Source organism: Oncorhynchus keta, chromosome 14 (genome assembly GCF_023373465.1).
Source record: "Oncorhynchus keta strain PuntledgeMale-10-30-2019 chromosome 14, Oket_V2, whole genome shotgun sequence".
Classification (NCBI taxonomy): Eukaryota; Metazoa; Chordata; class Actinopteri; order Salmoniformes; family Salmonidae; genus Oncorhynchus; species Oncorhynchus keta.
This window is the reverse complement of record NC_068434.1, coordinates 13,599,294-13,621,850: the sequence shown is the minus strand read 5'-3', so window position 1 is coordinate 13,621,850 and position 22,557 is coordinate 13,599,294. Positions and strand designations below refer to the sequence as shown.

The 22,557-nt window shown below is 41.8% G+C and overlaps 1 protein-coding gene across 7 annotated transcripts in view; it reads right to left on the bottom strand.

Moving 5' to 3' along the window:
- LOC118370862 (dmX-like protein 1) overlaps positions 1 to 904 on the bottom strand; it is a 52,810-nt gene extending 51,906 nt beyond the window's left edge. For 4 of the 7 annotated variants that reach the window (XM_035756070.2, XM_035756066.2, XM_035756067.2 and 1 more), the window contains exon 1: positions 592 to 904. The gene's annotated coding sequence lies outside the window, so the exon portion shown is untranslated. Of the gene's footprint in view, positions 1 to 65; positions 494 to 591 lie in introns of those variants that run through there. The other 3 variants (XM_035756063.2, XM_035756065.2, XM_035756064.2) reach the window with 2 other exon arrangements.
- Between the last annotated feature and the right edge of the window lie 21,653 nt (positions 905 to 22,557).

The following is a 22,557-nucleotide window of genomic DNA, read 5'->3' as shown; positions in this document are numbered from 1 at the left end:
TAAGTGCATTGGATAATTTACACCCATAATCCCATGAAATCCTCGCTTCTACATGGAAAACCAACCTGAATGTAGAGGTGTTTGGCCCGCAAACTAGAACGGACACCGGCATAACAATCGTTTCTAAACTGGAAAGAGGTGAGCAAGTTCCGTGTGCCAACTCACGTGACACCATCACTCGGAAATAGATGACAGATAGCAACCCATTTAGCTAAATAAAAGCAACATATTGTCCATTATTGTGATTTTTTTTAAAGATATAGGTATCAATAAGCAAGTGGTCAACTATCAAATCAATTCACGCAACAACCAACTCGCTAGCTAGCAAAGACACGAGCATGCTACCTAGCTTTGGGACACATCGGGAGTCACTGTAACTAATACATAGATTACAAATGTTTCCCATAGCTAAGCTACCTAGCTAGCCATGTTGTTGCGTCTCTACAGGTTTACTAGCTAGTTATCGTCAACTAAATGAACGAGTTAGCTGCAGTTTCGATACAAAATATTACGTTACAGTATAGAACACTATTGGGCGAAATCCGAAATGTAACGTTACAGCTAGCTAGCCTAGTGTCAAAATGCACTTACTTCTCGTCGTTTGGTTTGACTCATGAATGCATTGCGACCTGCTATCATATGACTGCTAGCAAGCAGTCTGTCATTCAGTCACGTTGGTTGCTAGCTATTCTTCTTGTAAGATAACGGACAATTTCAAATAATATGCTAAATACACACGTTAAACCATTTAGCTAGCTGTGGTATAGAGTTAGCTAGTGGCGCTCCTCTCCCGTGTGACGGTCATGAAACCGTGCTATGGATTGTGGTCATTGTAGTAATTGATTTCATCAATGACGATGCTGTTTGCGGAATGTGTTTGCCCTTTACGGATGCCCTCTACATACGCAGAGAGAGGTGTTTATGATAAACTCTCGAAGTTTCAGAATGGTTTGAAAATGGCAGCCATATTGGTCAGGGAGAAATCCTAACCAGTCCAGGGAAAGGGAGATACCTAGTCAGTTGTACAACATAATCCAGATTTTTCTTCCACAGGAAAATAAAAGTAAGGCCTGTGATTTATCAGAAATTGTGTAATAGAATTATTGTCAACCTAAAATCGTGTCATATAATTATAAATACAGTTTTATACAAATTGTATGTATAAGTAGTCTCTAAAATATATGGAAACAGATCATAAATGTCTCAAATTGTGTTGTCTTGGAAAGCTGTGAGTGCTATTATATGATACAATATCAGTCTTACCATCAACTGATTTCAGCCAATGTATGGCTGTGTATTGACTGCATTGTTTGAATGGAATGTTGGCATATTGTCAGTTAATACTAACAAATATATGGTGCAAATACATTCTTAAAATGCATTACTTTACACAATTTCTTATCGCAGAACTGGCAAACCGTGGTTGACCAACTCCCTGACCAAAATAGCTGACCTTTAGACCATCAGAAGAAGGTTCATGTCCAGTATTCTAAATTATAATTCCTTACTTGCTACACCATTCAATATCCTCATGCCTTCATAACTTGGGGCTCCCGAGTGGCACAGCAGTCTAAGGCACTGCGTCTCAGTGTTCAAGGCATCACTAGACACCCTGGTTTGATTCCCGGCTGTATCACAACCGCCTGTGATTGGGAGACCCATAGGGCAGTGCACAATTGGCCCAGTGTTTTCAGAGTTTGGCCGGTGTAGGCTCTCATTGTAAATAATAATGTGTTCTTAACTGACTTGTCTAGTTAAATTTTAAAAATAACACAGTCAACTAAAATAGCATGCAGTGTATTGGGCCCAATTCCCAAGTCATTCCCCAATAATGATTAAAAACAACAAGGGAGTTGTACTCTTTATGTCCAAAAAGGTCATTTCTGGACAATATTTCTGTCCATTTAGGGGACAGACCCCTTTTGGCTCAAGAGCACCCCCAGAGGCAAGAATTCTGTACAGTTCTTTAATTTTCTCTTTTCCTCGGACTCTCCTCCTCACTGCTGACAGCGATGGGTAAATCAATGATGCTGATCTGGGCCTATAATTTGTATGAACATTAAATGTTTTTTAAAATTATGCAGTCGAGATTCCCACATTTTTAGAATTCACAGAAGTCAGCACGGCCTGAGTGCAATGGACGAGCCTTGTCCTGGGTGATCAAGGTATCTCACATGCCGGGTAAGTTTATCATGTTTTCTTACCTCTTTCAACCCTTACAACAAGTCCTACAGGATTTTGAGTGCATTTTTCTGTGGGACAACCTTCAGAAGTAAATAAAAAAATTAAAAAAGAGAATTCTTGCAGGAAACAAATTTTACATGTAGGACCTTTTTTAAGGGAAATATTTCACTCCTTCATTCTTAACATCAGCCTTGCAACTTGGTTTGCTGCAAATGCGGAATAGGGATATAAATGGTTTGTTAACAAAAACACTATTTACAAACAAAACATAACTCCATTTTGCGTTATGATTCAGTTGAAACCAATGTAGAAAATAGTAAAAAAAATCTAGAAAAACCCTTGAATGAGAAGGTGTGTCCAAAACGTTTGACTGGTACTGTACATGTACTGTATGTTGGAATGACCATTGTAAATATGGCAGATTATATCTTTAAAGCTAGAAGAGTTCATTGAAATAATAACAAAGCATTTACCTCACCTCTGTTAGTCAAAAGCTGAGGGGCCTGGAGAAATGTAACCACTCTCAAATTCATAGACAGAGCTATGCATGCAAGGACTGAATATACATTATATCAAAATTATAGTTTTCAAATTAAATACAATTTTGCAAATGTTATCGCAACGGCAGCAAAATGCTTATGTTTCTAGCTCCGACAGTGCAGTAATACCTAACAATGCAAAACAATACAGATACATCCAAAAAATGTAAATAAAGAAATGAATAAATATCAGAATGGGTCCGGAATGTATGTATATAATGTATATAATGCTGTGAAATGTATATATATTATGTATGTATGTAATGCTGTGAAATAGACTGTTTGGGCAGCATATGAATAGAAAAGCTGTGTACAGCAGTAGTTACATTGGATGAGCCTTGACTAGAATACAGTATATACGTTTGAAGTCAGAAGTTTATATACACTTAGGTTGGAGTCATTAAAACTCATTTTTCAACCACTCCACAAATATCTTGTTAGCACAAAGTAGATGTCCTAACCGACTTGCCAAAAGTACAAGTAATTTTTTCCCCAATTGTTTACAGACAGATTATTTCACTTATAATTCACTGTATCACAATTCCAGTGGGTCAGAAGTTTACATACTCTAAGTTGACTGTGCCTTTAAACAGCTTGGGAAATTCCAGAAAATAATGTCATGGCTTTAGAAGCTTCTGATAGGCTAATTGACATCATTTGAGTCAATTGGAGGTGTACCTGTAGATGTATTTCAAGGCCTACCTTCAAACTCAGTGCCTCTTGGCTTGACATCATAGGAAAATCAAAAGAAATCAACCAAGACCTCCGAAAAAGAAATTATAGACCTCCACAAGTATTTTTCATTCTTGGGAGCAATTTCCAAACGCCTGAAGGTACCACTTTAATCTGTACAAACAATAGTACACAAGTTTTAACACCATGGGACCACGCAGCCGTCATACTGTGTCACGACTTCCACCGAAGGTGGCTCCTCTCCCTGTTCGGGCGGCGCTCGGCACTCGTCGTCGCCGGTCTACTAGCTGCCACCGATCCCTTTTCTTTTTTGTTTGGTTTTGTCTGTCTTGTTGTTCACCTGTGTCTAGTTTAGGTTGTTAGTGGGGGTATTTAATCTTGCCCTACCCTCTTGGTTTTGTGCGGGATTGTTCATGTAGCTGTCATTTTGTTTGGGTTGCGTTTTTGTTTGTTCTGTTGAACAGTTGTTTTTCTGGACTTGCGTTCCTGTCGTTTTGTAGCTACTGTTGTGGTCCTGTTCCTGTTCTTTGGACATGTAAATAAACACCCTTTCTTGCAATTAGCTCTTTCTCCACACCCACCTATCCTAGGGAGAACTTGACATACTGGTCAGGAAGGAGTTGCGTTCTGTCTCCTAGAGATGAATGTACTTTGGTACGAAAAGTGCAAATCAATCCCAGAACAACAGCAAAGGACCCTGTGAAGATGCTGGAGGAAACAGGTACAAAAGTATCTATATCTACAGTGAAACAAGTCCTATATTGGCATAACCTGAATGACCGCTCAGCGAGGAAGAAGCCATTGCTACAAACCCGCCATAAAAAAGCCAGTCTACGGTTTGCAACTGCACATGGGGACAAAGATCATACTTTTTGGAGAAATGTCCTCTGGTTTGATGAAACAAAAATAGAACTGTTTGGCCATAAGGACCATTGTTATGTTTGGAGGAAAAAGGGAGAGCCTTGCAAGCCAAAGAACACTATCCCAACCGTGCAGCACGGGGGTGGCAGCATCATGTTGTGGGGATGCTCTGCTGCAGGAGGGACTAGTGCACTTCACAAAATAGATGGCTGCATGAGGGCGGAAAATTATATGGATATATTGAAGCAACATCTCAAGACATCAGTCAGGAAGTTAAAGCTTGGTCGCAAATGGGTCTTCCAGATGGACAATGATCCCAAGCATACAACAAAGTCAAGGTATTGGAGTGGTCAAAGCCCTGACCTCCATCCTTTAGAAAATCTGTGGGCAGAACTGAAAAAGCGTGTGCGAGCAAGGAGTCCTACAAACCTGACTGTTACACCAGCTCTGTCAGGAGGAATGGGCCAAAATTCACCCAACTTATTATGGGAAGCTTGTGGAAGTCTACCTGAAACATTTGACCCAAGTTAAACTATTTAAAGGCAATGCTACCAAATACTAATTGAATGTATGTAAACTTCTGACCCACTGGGAATGTGATGACTGAAATAAAAGCTGAAATAAATCATTCTCTCTACTATTATTCTGACATTTCACATTCTTAAAATAAAGTGGTGATCCTAACTGACCTAAGACAGGGAATTTTTACTAGGATTAAATATCAGGAATTGTGAAAAACTGAGTTTAAATGTATTTGGCTAAGGTGTATGTAAACTTCTGACTTCAACTGTACATATGAAGTGGGTAAAACAGTATGTAAACAAGTGACCAGCGTTCAATGACCATGTACATAGGGCAGCAGTCTCTAAGGTGCAGGGTAGAGTACCGGGTGGTAGCCAGCTAGAAACAGTGATTAAGGTGCAGGGTAGAGTACCGGGTGGTAGCCGGCTAGAAACAGTGATTAAGGTGCAGGGTAGAGTACCGGGTGGTAGCCGGCTAGAAACAGTGATTAAGGTGCAGGGTAGAGTACCGGGTGGTAGCCGGCTAGAAACAGTGATTAAGGTGCAGGGTAGAGTACCGGGTGGTAGCCGGCTAGAAACAGTGATTAAGGTGCAGGGTAGAGTACCGGGTGGTAGCCGGCTAGAAACAGTGATTAAGGTGCAGGGTAGAGTACCGGGTGGTAGCCGGCTAGAAACAGTGATTAAGGTGCAGGGTAGAGTACCGGGTGGTAGCCGGCTAGAAACAGTGATTAAGGTGCAGGGTAGAGTACCGGGTGGTAGCCTTCTAGAAACAGTGATTAAGGTGCAGGGTAGAGTACCGGGTGGTAGCCGGCTAGAAACAGTGATTAAGGTGCAGGGTAGAGTACCGGGTGGTAGCCGGCTAGAAACAGTGATTAAGGTGCAGGGTAGAGTACCGGGTGGTAGCCTTCTAGAAACAGTGATTAAGGTGCAGGGTAGAGTACTGGGTGGTAGCCTTCTAGAAACAGTGATTAAGGTGCAGGGTAGAGTACCGGGTGGTAGCCTTCTAGAAACAGTGATTAAGGTGCAGGGTAGAGTACCGGGTGGTAGCCGGCTAGAAACAGTGATTAAGGTGCAGGGTAGAGTACCGGGTGGTAGCCGGCTAGAAACAGTGATTAAGGTGCAGGGTAGAGTACTGGGTGGTAGCCTTCTAGAAACAGTGATTAAGGTGCAGGGTAGAGTACTGGGTGGTAGCCTTCTAGAAACAGTGATTAAGGTGCAGGGTAGAGTACCGGGTGGTAGCCTTCCAGAAACAGTGATTAAGGTGCAGGGTAGAGTACTGGGTGGTAGCCTTCTAGAAACAGTGATTAAGGTGCAGGGTAGAGTACTGGGTGGTAGCCTTCTAGAAACAGTGATTAAGGTGCAGGGTAGAGTACCGGGTGGTAGCCGGCTAGAAACAGTGATTAAGGTGCAGGGTAGAGTACCGGGTGGTAGCCTTCTAGAAACAGTGATTAAGGTGCAGGGTAGAGTACTGGGTGGTAGCCTTCTAGAAACAGTGATTAAGGTGCAGGGTAGAGTACTGGGTGGTAGCCTTCTAGAAACAGTGATTAAGGTGCAGGGTAGAGTACCGGGTGGTAGCCTTCCAGAAACAGTGATTAAGGTGCAGGGTAGAGTACTGGGTGGTAGCCTTCTAGAAACAGTGATTAAGGTGCAGGGTAGAGTACCGGGTGGTAGCCTTCTAGAAACAGTGATTAAGGTGCAGGGTAGAGTACCGGGTGGTAGCCAGTCGCTCTGGATAAGAGCGTCTGCTAAATGACTTAAATGTAAATGTAAATGTGCAGGGTAGAGTACCGGGTGGTAGCTGGCTAGAAACAGTGATTAAGGTGCAGGGTAGAGTACCGGGTGGTAGCTGGCTAGAAACAGTGATTAAGGTGCAGGGTAGAGTACCGGGTGGTAGCCTTCTAGAAACAGTGATTAAGGTGCAGGGTAGAGTACCGGGTGGTAGCCGGCTAGAAACAGTGATTAAGGTGCAGGGTAGAGTACTGGGTGGTAGCCTTCTAGAAACAGTGATTAAGGTGCAGGGTAGAGTAGTCTGAAGGCCTGGAGATAGAAGTCGTTTTTCAGTAGCTATTCATGACGATTTAACAGACCGATGGCCTGGAGATAGAAGCTGTTTTTCAGTCTCTCGGTACCAGCTTTGATGCACCTGTACGGTCTCTTCCTTCTATATGGTAGCTGGGTGAACAGGCTGTGGCTGAGGTCGTTGATCATCTTGGCATTCCTGTGACACCGGGTGTAGATGTCCTGGAGGGCAGGCAGTGTGCCCCCGATGATGCATTGGGCTGTGACCGCACCACCCTCTGGAGAGCCCTGTATTTGCGGACAGTTCAATTACCGTACCAGGCAGTGATACAGCCCGACAGGATGCTCTCAATGGTGCATCTGTAGAAATTGGTGAGGGTCTTAGGGACCAAGCCAAATTTCTACAGCATCCTGACGTTGAAGAGGCACTGTTATGCCTTCTTCACCACACTGTCTGGGTGTATAGACCATTTCAGGTTGTCAGTGATGTGCATGCCGAGGGACTTGAAGCTTTTCACCCTCTCCACTGCGGCCCCGTCAATGCGGATGGTGGCGTTCTCTCTCTGCTGTTTCCTGAAGTCCAGAGAGGTTATTTTCCTTGTACCACTCCGCCAGGGCCCTCACCTCCTCCCTGTAGGCTGTCTCATCATTGTTGGTAATCGGGACTACCACTGTTGTGCCGTCAGCAAACTTGATGATTGAGTTGGAGATGTGCGTGGCCAGGCAGTCATGGGTAAACAGGGAGTACAGGAGGGGGCTGAGCACACACCCTTGTGGGGCCCCCGGGTTGTTGCCTACCTTCACCACCTGGGGTCAGCCCATCAGAAAGTCCAGGACCCAGTTGCACAGGGCGGGGTTCAGCTCCAGGGCCCCGAGCTTAGTGATGAGCTTGGAGGGTACTATTTGGTATTTAATAGGATCCCCGCTGCACAAGCATCAGCTACACTTTCTGGGGTCCACATGAAACATGACATAATACTTAGTGCAGAACATTATTAGTCAAGGACTGAAATACATAAATTTAAAACATCCCACATAGCCTATATATCAGTACATACACACAATATGTATGTCTAATACATAGTACAGTGCAAATTACAATACAGTATATATAAAATGACTGTGTCTCTTCACAGACCCATTTCTGCAGTAAGGTGTTGTTTTATCTGTTTTTTTAAACTGATTGTTTTTCTAGCTTGAGTTACCTAGGGTGACATGTTGTTGTGGGCATGGCTCTATTTAGTACTTTGCGTTTCCCAGCCTCTGTTCTGGACCTGGGGACTGTGAAGAGACTGGCTGCATGTCTTGTGTTTTACCGATGAGTGTCTGAACCTTGTGCCAACTACTTGAACAGAAAGTTCGGGTACCTTCAACACAACACCCCGCACAAAGACCAATAGCGATGCAGTCAATCTCTCTTCAAGTTTGAGCCAGCAGAGACTGATATGCATGTTACTGACTGTCACGTTCTGACCATAGTTCTTGTGTGTTTTCCTTGTTTTAGTGTTGGTCAGAACGTGAGCTGGGTGGGCATTCTATGTTGTGTGTCTAGTTTGTCTATTTCTATGTTTGGCCTGATATGGTTCTCAATCAGAGGCAGGTGTTAGTCATTGTCTCTGATTGGGAACCATATTTAGGTAGCCTGTTTTGTGTTGGGATTTGTGGGTGGTTGTTTCCTGTCTTTGTGTTCCCTGCACCATTCATGGTTAGTTTTTCTTATTAAAAAACATGAACTCTAACCACGTTGCATTTTGGTCCTTCGACGGAAGAAATCCGTTACACTGACACTTTCCCTTCATGTACATTGGCAAGAAAAAGTATGTGAACCCTTTGGAAATTGCAGTTGGTCCAGAACCAAGCAGCACGTATCACACATTTGGAATTACCTGGATTTCTGCATAAATTGGTCATAAAATGTTATGACCTTCATCTAGGTCACAACAGTAGACAACCACAATCTGCTTAAACTAATAACACACAAACAATTATACATTTTCATGTCTTTATTGAACACACCGTGTAAACATTCACAGTGCAGGGTGGGAAAAGTATGTGAACCTTTGGTTTCAATAACTGATTGACCCTCCTTTGGCATCAATAACATCAACCAAACTTTTTCTGTATTTGCCGATCAGACCTGCACAACGGTCAATAGGAATTTTGGACCATTCCTCTTTACAAAACTGTTTCAGTTCAGCAATATTCTTGGGATGTCTGGTGTGAACCGCTCTCTTGAGGTCATGCCACAGCATCTCAATCGGGTTGAGGTCAGGACTCTGACACTCCAGAAGGCGTATTTTCTTCTGTTGAAGCCATTCTGTTGATTTACTTCTGTGTCTTGGGTCGTTGTCCTGTTGCGTCACCCAACTTCCGCTGAGCTTCAATTCGCAGACAGATAGCCTAACATTCTCCTGCAAAATGTCTTGATAAACTTGGGAATACATTTTTCAGTCGATGATAGTAAGCTGTCCAGGCCCTGAGGCAGCAAAGCAGCCCCAAACCATGATGCTCCCTCCACCATACTTTACAGTTGGGATGAGGTTTTGATGTTGGTGTGCCGTGCCTTTTTTCCTCCACACATGTTGTGTGTTCCTTTTTTCTGTCCCGGTACACTTTTGCAAACTTCAGGCTTACAGCAATTGTTTTCTATGGACAGCAGACTCGTCAACAGAGATGTTAGCGTGTTCCAGAGATTCTTTAGGTAATATAATATATGCCATTTAGCAGACGCTTTTATCCAAAGCGACTTACAGTCATGTGTGCATACATTCTACGTATGGGTGGTCCCGGGAATCGAACCCTCTACCCTGGCGTTACAAGCGCCATGCTCTACCAACTGAGCTACAGAAGGACCACAGGTCCTCAAGGAGTCCACAAGGTGACTCTCAAGGATTCTTCTTAACTTCATTGAGCATTCTGCACTGTGCTCTTGCAGTCATCTTTGCAGGATGGCCACTCCTGGGGAGAGTAGCAACAGTGCTGAACTTTTTCAATTTATAGACAATTTGTCTTACTGTGGACTGATGATCGTCAAGGCTTTTAGAGATACTTTTGTAACCCTTTCCAGCTTTATGCAGGTCAACAATTCTTAATCTTAGGTCTTCTGAGATCTCTTTTGTTTGAGGCATGGTTCACATCAGGCAATTCTTCTTGTGAATAGCAAACAAAAATGTTGTGAGTGTTTTTTATAGGGTAAGGCAGCTCTATCCAACATCTCCAATCCAATCTCGTCTCATTGATTGGACTCCAGGTTAGCTGACTCCAATTAGCTTTTGGAGAAGTCATTAGCCTAGGGGTTCACATACTTTTTTCCAAACTACACTGTGAATGTTTAAATGATGTATCAATATAGACAAGAAACCTACAATCATTTCTGTGTTATTAGTCTAAGCACACTATGTTTGTCTATTGTTGTGACTTAGATGAAGATCAGATCAAATTTGATGACCAATTTATGCAGAAATCCAGGTAATTTCAAATGTGTGATACGTGCTGCTTGGTTCTGGACCAACTGCAATTTACCTATGTCTTTTCTGCACATGACCACACAGCTGGGTATTAGTCCAGGTGCGACAAACCAGGGCCTGTAGGACCTGTCTGGTCAACTGAAATGTCAAGAAGGCAAAGCAACGCCCTATCATGGACAGACCTCTTCCCACTATGGTGTTGAAGGCTGTGCTGTAGTGGAAGAACAGCATTCTTACAAATGTAGATGGGATAGGGAAGTGTGCAATCAATGGCGATTGCGTCATCTGTGGATCTGTTGGGGCGGTATGCAAATTGTAATGGGTCTAGGGTGTCGGGTAAGGTGGAGGTGATATGATCCTTAATTAGCCTCTCAAAGCACTTCATGATGACAGAAGTGAGTGCTTTGGTAATTTAGTTAAATTATCTTCGCTTTCTTGAGTACAGGAACAATGATTGACATCTTGACACAATGGTTACATCAAGCTTGTGACTCATTCAGGACTATCCTTAATTATTGTAGCATACACATTCATTTAGAAGTGTTTAGATACAAATTCTGTTCTTATTTACAATAAATAAAACTCAAAAATGACATAATGCATTATTTACCAATGATTTTCTATTGGGAACGAAATAATCTGAAACACAACCAAAACAAACAGCAAATCCATCCAACAGATGGAGAGTCACAAGCTTGATGTAATCATTGTGTGCTATGAATATGGGACCAAATACTCAACTTTTGACTACTTCAAAACACATATAAGTGAATTTGACCCAATACTTTTGGTTCCCTAAAAAGTGGGACAATGTACAAAAAGTACTATAATTTCTTAACGGTTCACCCGATATGGATGGAAATACCCTCAAATTAAGTCTTCATATTAACATCATATCAGTGAATCCCCCCCACCCCCCACCTGGAAGCCCTCTAGGTTGTGGGTTTGTGGTATTATCAGGCCGTCTGGTGTTATTACCACGTGTGTCCCCGCAGGGATATTTGGTCAAGAATCGCTTTATTAATCACTGTGTATTGTCATAATGACAGTATGCCTGCCTTCATTGTCAAGGCTAACGTCACAGTGGAAGTGCATCGAACGTCATTTCAAGGTCAGCTAAATAGTGCAGAGATAAGTGGGACAGACAGTCTCCTGAATAATTAAAAGTCTGACATGTCATTGACATTAAGATGGTTTAGGGATATATTGTTTCCTACGGCAGTTGGTGAAACTGTTGACTGTGCTGACCAGAAGTAGGTCACAACGTCATTAAAGATGCAGTCCATGCCTCACACTAAATATTACATTGCTTAGAACACACACACACACGGCAAGAATTCCTACCAAAAAAAACTTTGTTTAAATGTATTTATTTTGAAACGACCTGTGTCCTCATATGTAGCTACGGGCCTGCACACACCACAGGTTTAGTCTCCCTCAGTATAAACATGTCACATTATCTGTGTGTACATTATAGTACCCCCCCCATTGAATACGGCTTTGAATAGAAACACGCTGACTGGAAAATGCTAGAGAAAAGCTGTGCCCCAAGTGTTTTATGTCAGGTAATCTGCATATGAACTTGTTTTTCGGGAATAAAATTTGTTAGTGAGTGCACGGATCAGACTTCTGCAAAAATAGATATTCTATTTTGACATGGCAAAGAATTGCAGTTGCAATAAGATATATATATATTTTTTAAATATGATTTTATATCTTAAGAGTCTAATCCGTTGGTGGGTGGTGGGGTGGGGGTTCTAAGCTGACATATGGAATTGTTTTAAGATGGTCATAACATGGATCATTTAGCATATAAGCTGACATATGGAATTGTTTTAAGATGGTCATAACATGGATCATTTAGCATATAAGCTAACATATGGAATTGTTTTAAGATGGTCATAACATGGATCATTTAGCATATAAGCTAACATATGGAATTGTTTTAAGATGGTCATAACATGGATCATTTAGCATATAAGCTAACATATGGAATTGTTTTAAGATGATCATAACATGGATCATTTAGCAATTTGATTTAGAATTGTAGGACCCCTATTAGTATACAAAAAAAAGATATTAAAAAAATGATTTGATAAAATATTGAATTTGTCCTTTACTACCATAGCCAATAGAAACACATTGAATAACACATTCAGAAATGGCGAAGACATCCAACAAATAAATCATGAGGAATAAGGGTTGGAAGTGTCTGTCCTGTATCTAGGATATATAAGAAAGCTCACATATTTAACCCCTTGTTTTTGTTGCCACTAAACTACCTCCGTACTTCCATTCATTTTATAAACCACTACTGGTTACCTTCAGACGAGTCCCGTGACACTTGGTGGGGGTCGTAGAACAAAACGGAGACGACCATCGTGTTTGTGAGAGTCTCATCCTTCCACAGACAAACATCTCTGTAGTTCGGCCACCTTCCACTGCAGATGCAGAAGGCAGTGGGTTGAGACGCAGCCCAGATATCTGTAGCTTAAACTGACAGATTTTGATGGGGATTTTTTAAAATTATGTTCCTTAGATTGATGCACCGGCGCGTCAATAGACTCGTTCTTTTTTTAAAGACATCTATTTCTATATTTCATAGTTGCCGCTGACGCGTCTATCATCTGTCTGGCAACCCATCTGCCAGATATCATCCATTGAAAAGATCACACATCATCTCCATCCCAAACACATGGTCCAAGTAGCCTCAGTGCTGATAAAAACATTGGAGAGATTTGTGATTCAACATCACTTACTTGCCACAGTGGAAATGAAGCTGGACCCATACCAATTTGCTTACAGAAATTAGTTCAGCCAGCACCTGATCCTCAAACAGACAGATCGATCAAAGACTAACGCCAGAGTCTCTTTATAGATTTCTCCTTCGCTTTCAACACCATCCAACCCTACATCCTACATGCCAAAATGCAACAGCTGGACAGTGGACATTTAACCCACCCGTCATCTAACTGGCACCATTGGTTCCTTGCTGATTGAGCTCAGCTAGTACAACACTCACAAATCCACCTTGGTCTGTGTGTACAAACTGTGTAGCACCAGCATGAGTTATCTCACCTGTACTTTCCATATGGCACACCAAGGACTAAATGGGGTTGACCATCAATCATGACATCATTTTGTTCTTCATGTTCCTCAGGTCCAACAGATTTAAAACCTCATACTCAATTGACCTGCTTAACAAGTATCAAGGAGGACAGTTGGGGTATATAGGGTTGTATAAGAAGAATGGTGATTCATTATTCTGGAGTGTGCAGTGTACAGGGATCATGGATGTGCAATGTATTAATTAAGAACATACATAAAAAAAACAGAAAGTAACAGCCTTGTATTTGTAGGGGAAGCAGTAAGTAGCAGGATGTGTTAGATGTATTGTGCTATCTGCTTGTTGACCATGTCTGTTTGTTGACCATGTCTGCTTGTTGACCATGTCTGCTTGTTGACCATGTCTGCTTGTTGACCATGTCTGCTTGTTGACCATGTCTGTCTGTTTGTTGACCATGTCTGCTTGTTGACCATGTCTGTCTGTTTGTTGACCATGTCTGCTTGTTGACCTTGTCTGTCTGTTTGTTGACCATGTCTGCTTGTTGACCATGTCTGCTTGTTGACCATGTCTGCTTGTTGACCATGTCTGTCTGTTTGTTGACCATGTCTGCTTGTTGACCTTGTCTGTCTGTTTGTTGACCATGTCTGTCTGTTTGTTGACCATGTCTGCTTGTTGACCATGTCTGCTTGTTGACCATGTCTGCTTGTTGACCATGTCTGTCTGTTTGTTGACCATGTCTGTTTGTTGACCATGTCTGTCTGTTTGTTGACCATGTCTGTTTGTTGACCATGTCTGTTTGTTGACCATGTCTGTTTGTTGACCATGTCTGTTTGTTGACCATGTCTGTTTGTTGACCATGTCTGTTTGTTGACCATGTCTGTTTGTTTGTTGACCATGTCTGTTTGTTGACCATGTCTGTCTGTTTGTTGACCATGTCTGTTTGTTGACCATGTCTGTTTGTTGACCATGTCTGTTTGTTGACCATGTCTGTTTGTTGACCTTGTCTGTTTGTTGACCATGTCTGTTTGTTGACCCTGTCTGTTTGTTTGTTGACCATGTCTGTTTGTTGACCATATCTGTTTGTTGACCATGTGTGTCTGTTTGTTGACCATGTCTGTTTGTTTGTTGACCATGTCTGTTTGTTTGTTGACCATGTCTGTCTGTTTGTTGACCACGTCTGTTTGTTGACCTTGTCTGTTTGTTGACCTTGTCTGTTTGTTGACCATGTCTGTTTGTTGACCTTGTCTGTTTGTTGACCATGTCTGTTTGTTGACCTTGTCTGTTTGTTGACCTTGTCTGTCTGTTTGTTGACCATGTCTGTTTGTTGACCTTGTCTGTTTGTTGACCATGTCTGTTTGTTGACCTTGTCTGTTTGTTGACCTTGTCTGTCTGTTTGTTGACCTTGTCTGTTTGTTGACCACGTCTGTTTGTTGACCATGTCTGTTTGTTGACCATGTCTGTTTGTTGACCATGTCTGTTTGTTTACCACGTCTGTTTGTTGACCTTGTCTGTTTGTTGACCTTGTCTGTTTGTTGACCATGTCTGTTTGTTGACCTTGTCTGTTTGTTGACCATGTCTGTCTGTTTGTTGACCATGTCTGTTTGTTGACCACGTCTGGTTGTTGACCACGTCTGGTTGTTGACCATGTCTGTTTGTTGACCATGTCTGTTTGTTGACCTTGTCTGTTTGTTGACCTTGTCTGTCTGTTTGTTGACCTTGTCTGTCTGTTTGTTGACCTTGTCTGTTTGTTGACCTTGTCTGTTTGTTGACCTTGTCTGTTTGTTGACCATGTCTGTTTGTTGACCTTGTCTGTCTGTTTGTTGACCTTGTCTGTCTGTTTGTTGACCTTGTCTGTTTGTTGACCATGTCTGTTTGTTGACCTTGTCTGTCTGTTTGTTGACCTTGTCTGTCTGTTTGTTGACCTTGTCTGTTTGTTGACCATGTCTGTTTGTTGACCTTGTCTGTCTGTTTGTTGACCTTGTCTGTCTGTTTGTTGACCATGTCTGTTTGTTGACCATGTCTGTTTGTTGACCATGTCTGTCTGTTTGTTGACCTTGTCTGTTGTTTGTTGACCTTGTCTGTTTGTTGACCATGTCTGTTTGTTGACCTTGTCTGTCTGTTTGTTGACCTTGTCTGTCTGTTTGTTGACCTTTTCTGTTTGTTGACCTTGTCTGTTTGTTGACCTTGTCTGTTTGTTGACCATGTCTGTTTGTTGACCATGTCTGTTTGTTGACCTTGTCTGTCTGTTTGTTGACCATGTCTGTTTGTTGACCACGTCTGTTTGTTGACCATGTCTGTCTGTTTGTTGACCTTGTCTGTTTGTTGACCATGTCTGTTTGTTGACCTTGTCTGTTTGTTGACCATGTCTGTTTGTTGACCTTGTCCATGTTGACTGTCTGTTTGTTGACCATGTCTGTTTGTTGACCACGTCTGTTTGTTGACCATGTCTGTTTGTTGACCATGTCTGTTTGTTTACCACGTCTGTTTGTTTACCACGTCTGTTTGTTGACCTTGTCTGTTTGTTGACCATGTCTGTCTGTTTGTTGACCTTGTCTGTTTGTTGACCACGTCTGTTTGTTGACCATGTCTGTTTGTTGACCTTGTCTGTTTGTTGACCATGTCTGTTTGTTTGTTGACCATGTCTGTTTGTTTGTTGACCACGTCTGTTTGTTGACCTTGTCTGTTTGTTGACCTTGTCTGTTTGTTGACCTTGTCTGTTTGTTGACCTTGTCTGTCTGTTTGTTGACCTTGTCTGTCTGTTTGTTGACCTTGTCTGTTTGTTGACCTTGTCTGTTTGTTGACCTTGTCTGTTTGTTGACCATGTCTGTTTGTTGACCTTGTCTGTCTGTTTGTTGACCTTGTCTGTCCGTTTGTTGACCTTGTCTGTTTGTTGACCATGTCTGTTTGTTGACCTTGTCTGTCTGTTTGTTGACCTTGTCTGCCTGTTTGTTGACCTTGTCTGTCTGTTTGTTGACCTTGTCTGTTTGTTGACCATGTCTGTTTGTTGACCTTGTCTGTCTGTTTGTTGACCATGTCTGTCTGTTTGTTGACCATGTCTGTTTGTTGACCATGTCTGTTTGTTGACCATGTCTGTCTGTTTGTTGACCTTGTCTGTCTGTTTGTTGACCTTGTCTGTCTGTTTGTTGACCTTGTCTGTTTGTTGACCATGTCTGTTTGTTGACCTTGTCTGTCTGTTTGTTGACCTTGTCTGTCTGTTTTTGTTGACCTTGTCTGTTTGTTGACCTTGTCTGTTTGTTGACCTTGTCTGTTTGTTGACCATGTCTGTTTGTTGACCTTGTCTGTTGTTTGTTGACCATGTCTGTTTGTTGACCACGTCTGTTTGTTGACCTTGTCTGTCTGTTTGTTGACCTTGTCTGTTTGTTGACCATGTCTGTTTGTTGACCTTGTCTGTTTGTTGACCTTGTCTGTCTGTTTGTTGACCTTGTCTGTCTGTTTGTTGACCTTGTCTGTTTGTTGACCTTGTCTGTTTGTTGACCTTGTCTGTTTGTTGACCATGTCTGTTTGTTGACCATGTCTGTTTGTTGACCTTGTCTGTCTGTTTGTTGACCATGTCTGTTTGTTGACCACGTCTGTTTGTTGACCTTGTCTGTCTGTTTGTTGACCTTGTCTGTTTGTTGACCATGTCTGTTTGTTGACCTTGTCTGTTTGTTGACCATGTCTGTTTGTTGACCTTGTCTGTTTGTTGACCTTGTCTGTTTGTTGACCATGTCTGTTTGTTGACCACGTCTGTTTGTTGACCATGTCTGTTTGTTGACCATGTCTGTTTGTTTACCACGTCTGTTTGTTTACCACGTCTGTTTGTTGACCTTGTCTGTTTGTTGACCATGTCTGTCTGTTTGTTGACCTTGTCTGTTTGTTGACCACGTCTGTTTGTTGACCATGTCTGTTTGTTGACCTTGTCTGTTTGTTGACCATGTCTGTTTGTTTGTTGACCATGTCTGTTTGTTTGTTGACCACGTCTGTTTGTTGACCTTGTCTGTTTGTTGACCTTGTCTGTTTGTTGACCTTGTCTGTCTGTTTGTTGACCTTGTCTGTCTGTTTGTTGACCTTGTCTGTTTGTTGACCTTGTCTGTTTGTTGACCTTGTCTGTTTGTTGACCATGTCTGTTTGTTGACCTTGTCTGTCTGTTTGTTGACCTTGTCTGTCTGTTTGTTGACCTTGTCTGTTTGTTGACCATGTCTGTTTGTTGACCTTGTCTGTCTGTTTGTTGACCTTGTCTGTCTGTTTGTTGACCTTGTCTGTCTGTTTGTTGACCTTGTCTGTTTGTTGACCATGTCTGTTTGTTGACCTTGTCTGTCTGTTTGTTGACCTTGTCTGTCTGTTTGTTGACCATGTCTGTTTGTTGACCATGTCTGTTTGTTGACCATGTCTGTCTGTTTGTTGACCTTGTCTGTCTGTTTGTTGACCTTGTCTGTCTGTTTGTTGACCTTGTCTGTTTGTTGACCATGTCTGTTTGTTGACCTTGTCTGTCTGTTTGTTGACCTTGTCTGTCTGTTTGTTGACCTTGTCTGTTTGTTGACCTTGTCTGTTTGTTGACCTTGTCTGTTTGTTGACCATGTCTGTTTGTTGACCTTGTCTGTCTGTTTGTTGACCATGTCTGTTTGTTGACCACGTCTGATTGTTGACCTTGTCTGTCTGTTTGTTGACCTTGTCTGTTTGTTGACCATGTCTGTTTGTTGACCTTGTCTGTTTGTTGACCATGTCTGTTTGTTGACCTTGTCTGTTTGTTGACCTTGTCTGTTTGTTGACCATGTCTGTTTGTTGACCATGTCTGTTTGTTGACCACGTCTGTTTGTTGACCATGTCTGTTTGTTGACCATGTCTGTTTGTTTACCACGTCTGTTTGTTGACCTTGTCTGTTTGTTGACCTTGTCTGTTTGTTGACCATGTCTGTCTGTTTGTTGACCTTGTCTGTTTGTTGACCATGTCTGTCTGTTTGTTGACCTTGTCTGTTTGTTGACCACGTCTGTTTGTTGACCATGTCTGTTTGTTGACCTTGTCTGTTTGTTGACCATGTCTGTTTGTTTGTTGACCATGTCTGTTTGTTTGTTGACCATGTCTGTTTGTTGACCATGTCTGTTTGTTGACCATGTCTGTTTGTTGACCATGTCTGTTTGTTTGTTGACCTTGTCTGTTTGTTTGTTGACCATGTCTGTTTGTTTGTTGACCATGTCTGTTTGTTTGTTGACCATGTCTGTCTGTTTGTTGACCTTGTCTGTTTGTTGACCATGTCTGTTTGTTGACCATGTCTGTTTGTTGACCTTGTCTGTTTGTTGACCATGTCTGTTTGTTTGTTGACCTTGTCTGTTTGTTGACCACGTCTGTTTGTTGACCATGTCTGTTTGTTGACCTTGTCTGTTTGTTGACCATGTCTGTTTGTTTGTTGACCTTGTCTGTTTGTTGACCTTGTCTGTTTGTTGACCATGTCTGTTTGTTGACCATGTCTGTTTGTTGACCATGTCTGTTTGTTTGTTGACCATGTCTGTTTGTTTGTTGACCATGTCTGTTTGTTTGACCATGTCTGTTTGTTGACCATGTCTGTTTGTTTGTTGACCATGTCTGTTTGTTTGTTGACCATGTCTGTTTGTTGACCATGTCTGTTTGTTGACCATGTCTGTTTGTTTGTTGACCATGTCTGTTTGTTTGTTGACCATGTCTGTTTGTTGACCATGTCTGTTTGTTTGTTGACCATGTCTGTTTGTTGACCATGTCTGTTTGTTGACCATGTCTGTTTGTTGACCATGTCTGTTTGTTGACCACGTCTGTTTGTTTGTTGACCATGTCTGTTTGTTTGTTGACCTTGTCTGTTTGTTTGTTGACCATGTCTGTTTGTTGACCATGTCTGTTTGTTTGTTGACCTTGTCTGTTTGTTTGTTGACCATGTCTGTTTGTTGACCTTGTCTGTTTGTTGACCACGTCTGTTTGTTGACCTTGTCTGTTTGTTGACCTTGTCTGTCTGTTTGTTGACCATGTCTGTCTGTTTGTTGACCATGTCTGTTTGTTGACCACGTCTGATTGTTGACCTTGTCTGTCTGTTTGTTGACCTTGTCTGTTTGTTGACCATGTCTGTTTGTTGACCTTGTCTGTTTGTTGACCTTGTCTGTTTGTTGACCATGTCTGTTTGTTGACCATGTCTGTTTGTTGACCATGTCTGTTTGTTGACCTTGTCTGTCTGTTTGTTGACCATGTCTGTTTGTTGACCACGTCTGATTGTTGACCTTGTCTGTCTGTTTGTTGACCTTGTCTGTTTGTTGACCATGTCTGTTTGTTGACCATGTCTGTTTGTTGACCTTGTCTGTCTGTTTGTTGACCATGTCTGTTTGTTGACCACGTCTGATTGTTGACCTTGTCTGTCTGTTTGTTGACCTTGTCTGTCTGTTTGTTGACCTTGTCTGTTTGTTGACCTTGTCTGTTTGTTGACCTTGTCTGTTTGTTGACCATGTCTGTTTGTTGACCATGTCTGTTTGTTGACCATGTCTGTTTGTTGACCATGTCTGTTTGTTGACCTTGTCTGTTTGTTGACCTTGTCTGTCTGTTTGTTGACCATGTCTGTTTGTTGACCACGTCTGATTGTTGACCTTGTCTGTCTGTTTGTTGACCTTGTCTGTTTGTTGACCATGTCTGTTTGTTGACCATGTCTGTTTGTTGACCTTGTCTGTTTGTTGACCTTGTCTGTCTGTTTGTTGACCATGTCTGTTTGTTGACCACGTCTGATTGTTGACCTTGTCTGTCTGTTTGTTGACCTTGTCTGTCTGTTTGTTGACCTTGTCTGTTTGTTGACCTTGTCTGTTTGTTGACCTTGTCTGTTTGTTGACCATGTCTGTTTGTTGACCATGTCTGTTTGTTGACCACGTCTGTTTGTTGACCATGTCTGTTTGTTGACCATGTCTGTTTGTTTACCACGTCTGTTTGTTGACCTTGTCTGTTTGTTGACCATGTCTGTTTGTTGACCTTGTCTGTTTGTTGACCATGTCTGTTTGTTTGTTGACCATGTCTGTTTGTTTGTTGACCTTGTCTGTTTGTTTGTTGACCATGTCTGTTTGTTTGTTGACCATGTCTGTTTGTTGACCTTGTCTGTTTGTTGACCATGTCTGTTTGTTTGTTGACCATGTCTGTTTGTTGACCACGTCTGTTTGTTGACCTTGTCTGTTTGTTTGTTGACCTTGTCTGTTTGTTGACCATGTCTGTTTGTTGACCTTGTCTGTTTGTTGACCTTGTCTGTTTGTTGACCATGTCTGTTTGTTGACCACGTCTGATTGTTGACCTTGTCTGTCTGTTTGTTGACCATGTCTGGTTTTTGACCATGTCTGGTTTTTGACCACGTCTGGTTGTTGACCACGTCTGGTTGTTGACCATGGCTCTTGTTGATCTGGCTCGGTTTCGTTTGTCACAATACACCTTCGTACACAAAGCACATTTGTGAGCAAAGATCTAATTTTGTTATATAAATGAATGTTCCAACAGTATAATTATCATGTCTGACAACAAAAAAATGAAGAGCACATTGAAAGCATTTATATTGTGTACATTTGCATGTTAAACATCATGCACAAGAGGGCAGTGTTGAAACATGAAAGTACTTCAGTGAGGAGAACTTCCTAGCTTTACAAAATAGTCAAGGCTTTCTAAACAAATGCAATGCTTAATGGAATATTCATTTTGTAACAACCATAACTCTCTCATGGAAAAATGTTTTTTTATGGAAGTTGTTCATAATGGGGTTTCCCCAAAGACCATTGGCCCAATTAACAATTGTATGATTGTATGAGAAGTACAGCAAGCTAGAATATATTATTAAAGGTATTGTTAATCTTCTTTATGGTTGACATACAAATGCTCCCATTAGCTTTGGAGAGGTCGAACAATTCCTAATGCATAATCCATGGCTTTCCCCTCCCCTCTAAAGTGTTTTGTAGTGTTATTATATCCAGACCTGATGGGTAATAATGTTGTCTTTTCTGAGCTGTAATTACTGCGTAAGAGACAGGAGGGAGGGCAATGTCAAAATGTGCTTGTTTCAGTGTGCCCATCCTTTGATGTTCAAGGAACAAAAATGCAAGCCTTCAAACAAGAGAATGCCCACCGAAATATCTGAGAAGGCCATACGCACCAAACCTTAATGACACATAATGACAAATAAAACAACAAATTATTTGAAGAGGAAACCATCATCATTTGGCCCCAGTAATCATAAAATGGGAAATGATGTCATTTTGGTGAATTAGTGTACTTTAAACACCTTTTCAACACTAAGCTTTGTTCTTGGCATAAATGTGTGAAACTGTACTTAGATAAAGCTTTGTGCTCTTAGCAGCTACTGCATGTTCAGGGGATTCCTAGTCCAACTGTACCATGATGATCACATTGCTTTTGTTATCGCCATTTTTGTTAGATTGTGTGAGTTTTGAATTCCTCTTTTCTCTGTTGCAGTGTCAACGCTGTCTGTCTGAGTGAAAGCGTCCTCGGCTGTGTCTGTTGAGTAACCTGGAGGTGTCTGTGTGCGCTTCAACTGCAGCATCCTGCAAAGGTGACTCGGACTGTGGGAACAATTAATTACTGTATGAGGAAGAAGGGCTGGCAGCAGCAGGAAATCCCATCACATTAACTGCACCCACTTCCTGAATCGTGTCCCAGCAGCAGCATCCAGGAAGAGGTTGCCAGGGGTCAAGTAGCCTCCTCCCACAGTTATTATCCTTCCATCACCTGCATGCCTGCCGTTGTTATGCTGACAACAACAGAACTACAGTACTTTCTCTCTCACAGAGGAGAGCTCAGGGAGTGTCTGCTGTGTACTCTTTTTGTTATTCTGGGTAGCTTGTGGCTTTCTCTCTCACAGAGGAGAGCTCAGGGAGTGTCTGCTGTGTACTCTTTTTGTTATTTTGGGTAGCTTGTGGCTGTGTTTCGAAAATACTGAGACTTAAATAAATAACTCATCATATGATTTGATGAATTTGTTTTGCTGCTGAAAATGGCTATTGACATTTGAATTCAATTGAATGTTGGTAATGAACAACAATATGTAGTATAATGAAGCATTATAATGTATGCATGTTGTGTAAGGTCAACTGTCAAGAGGACAATTTGTTAACTAGTCATTTTCAATTATGCAAAGTGATGTCAAATGTATTTCGGTCTCCACCTTTGTTTTGGCACAAACTTGGTTCCTAAAAGGTAAAAAATATATA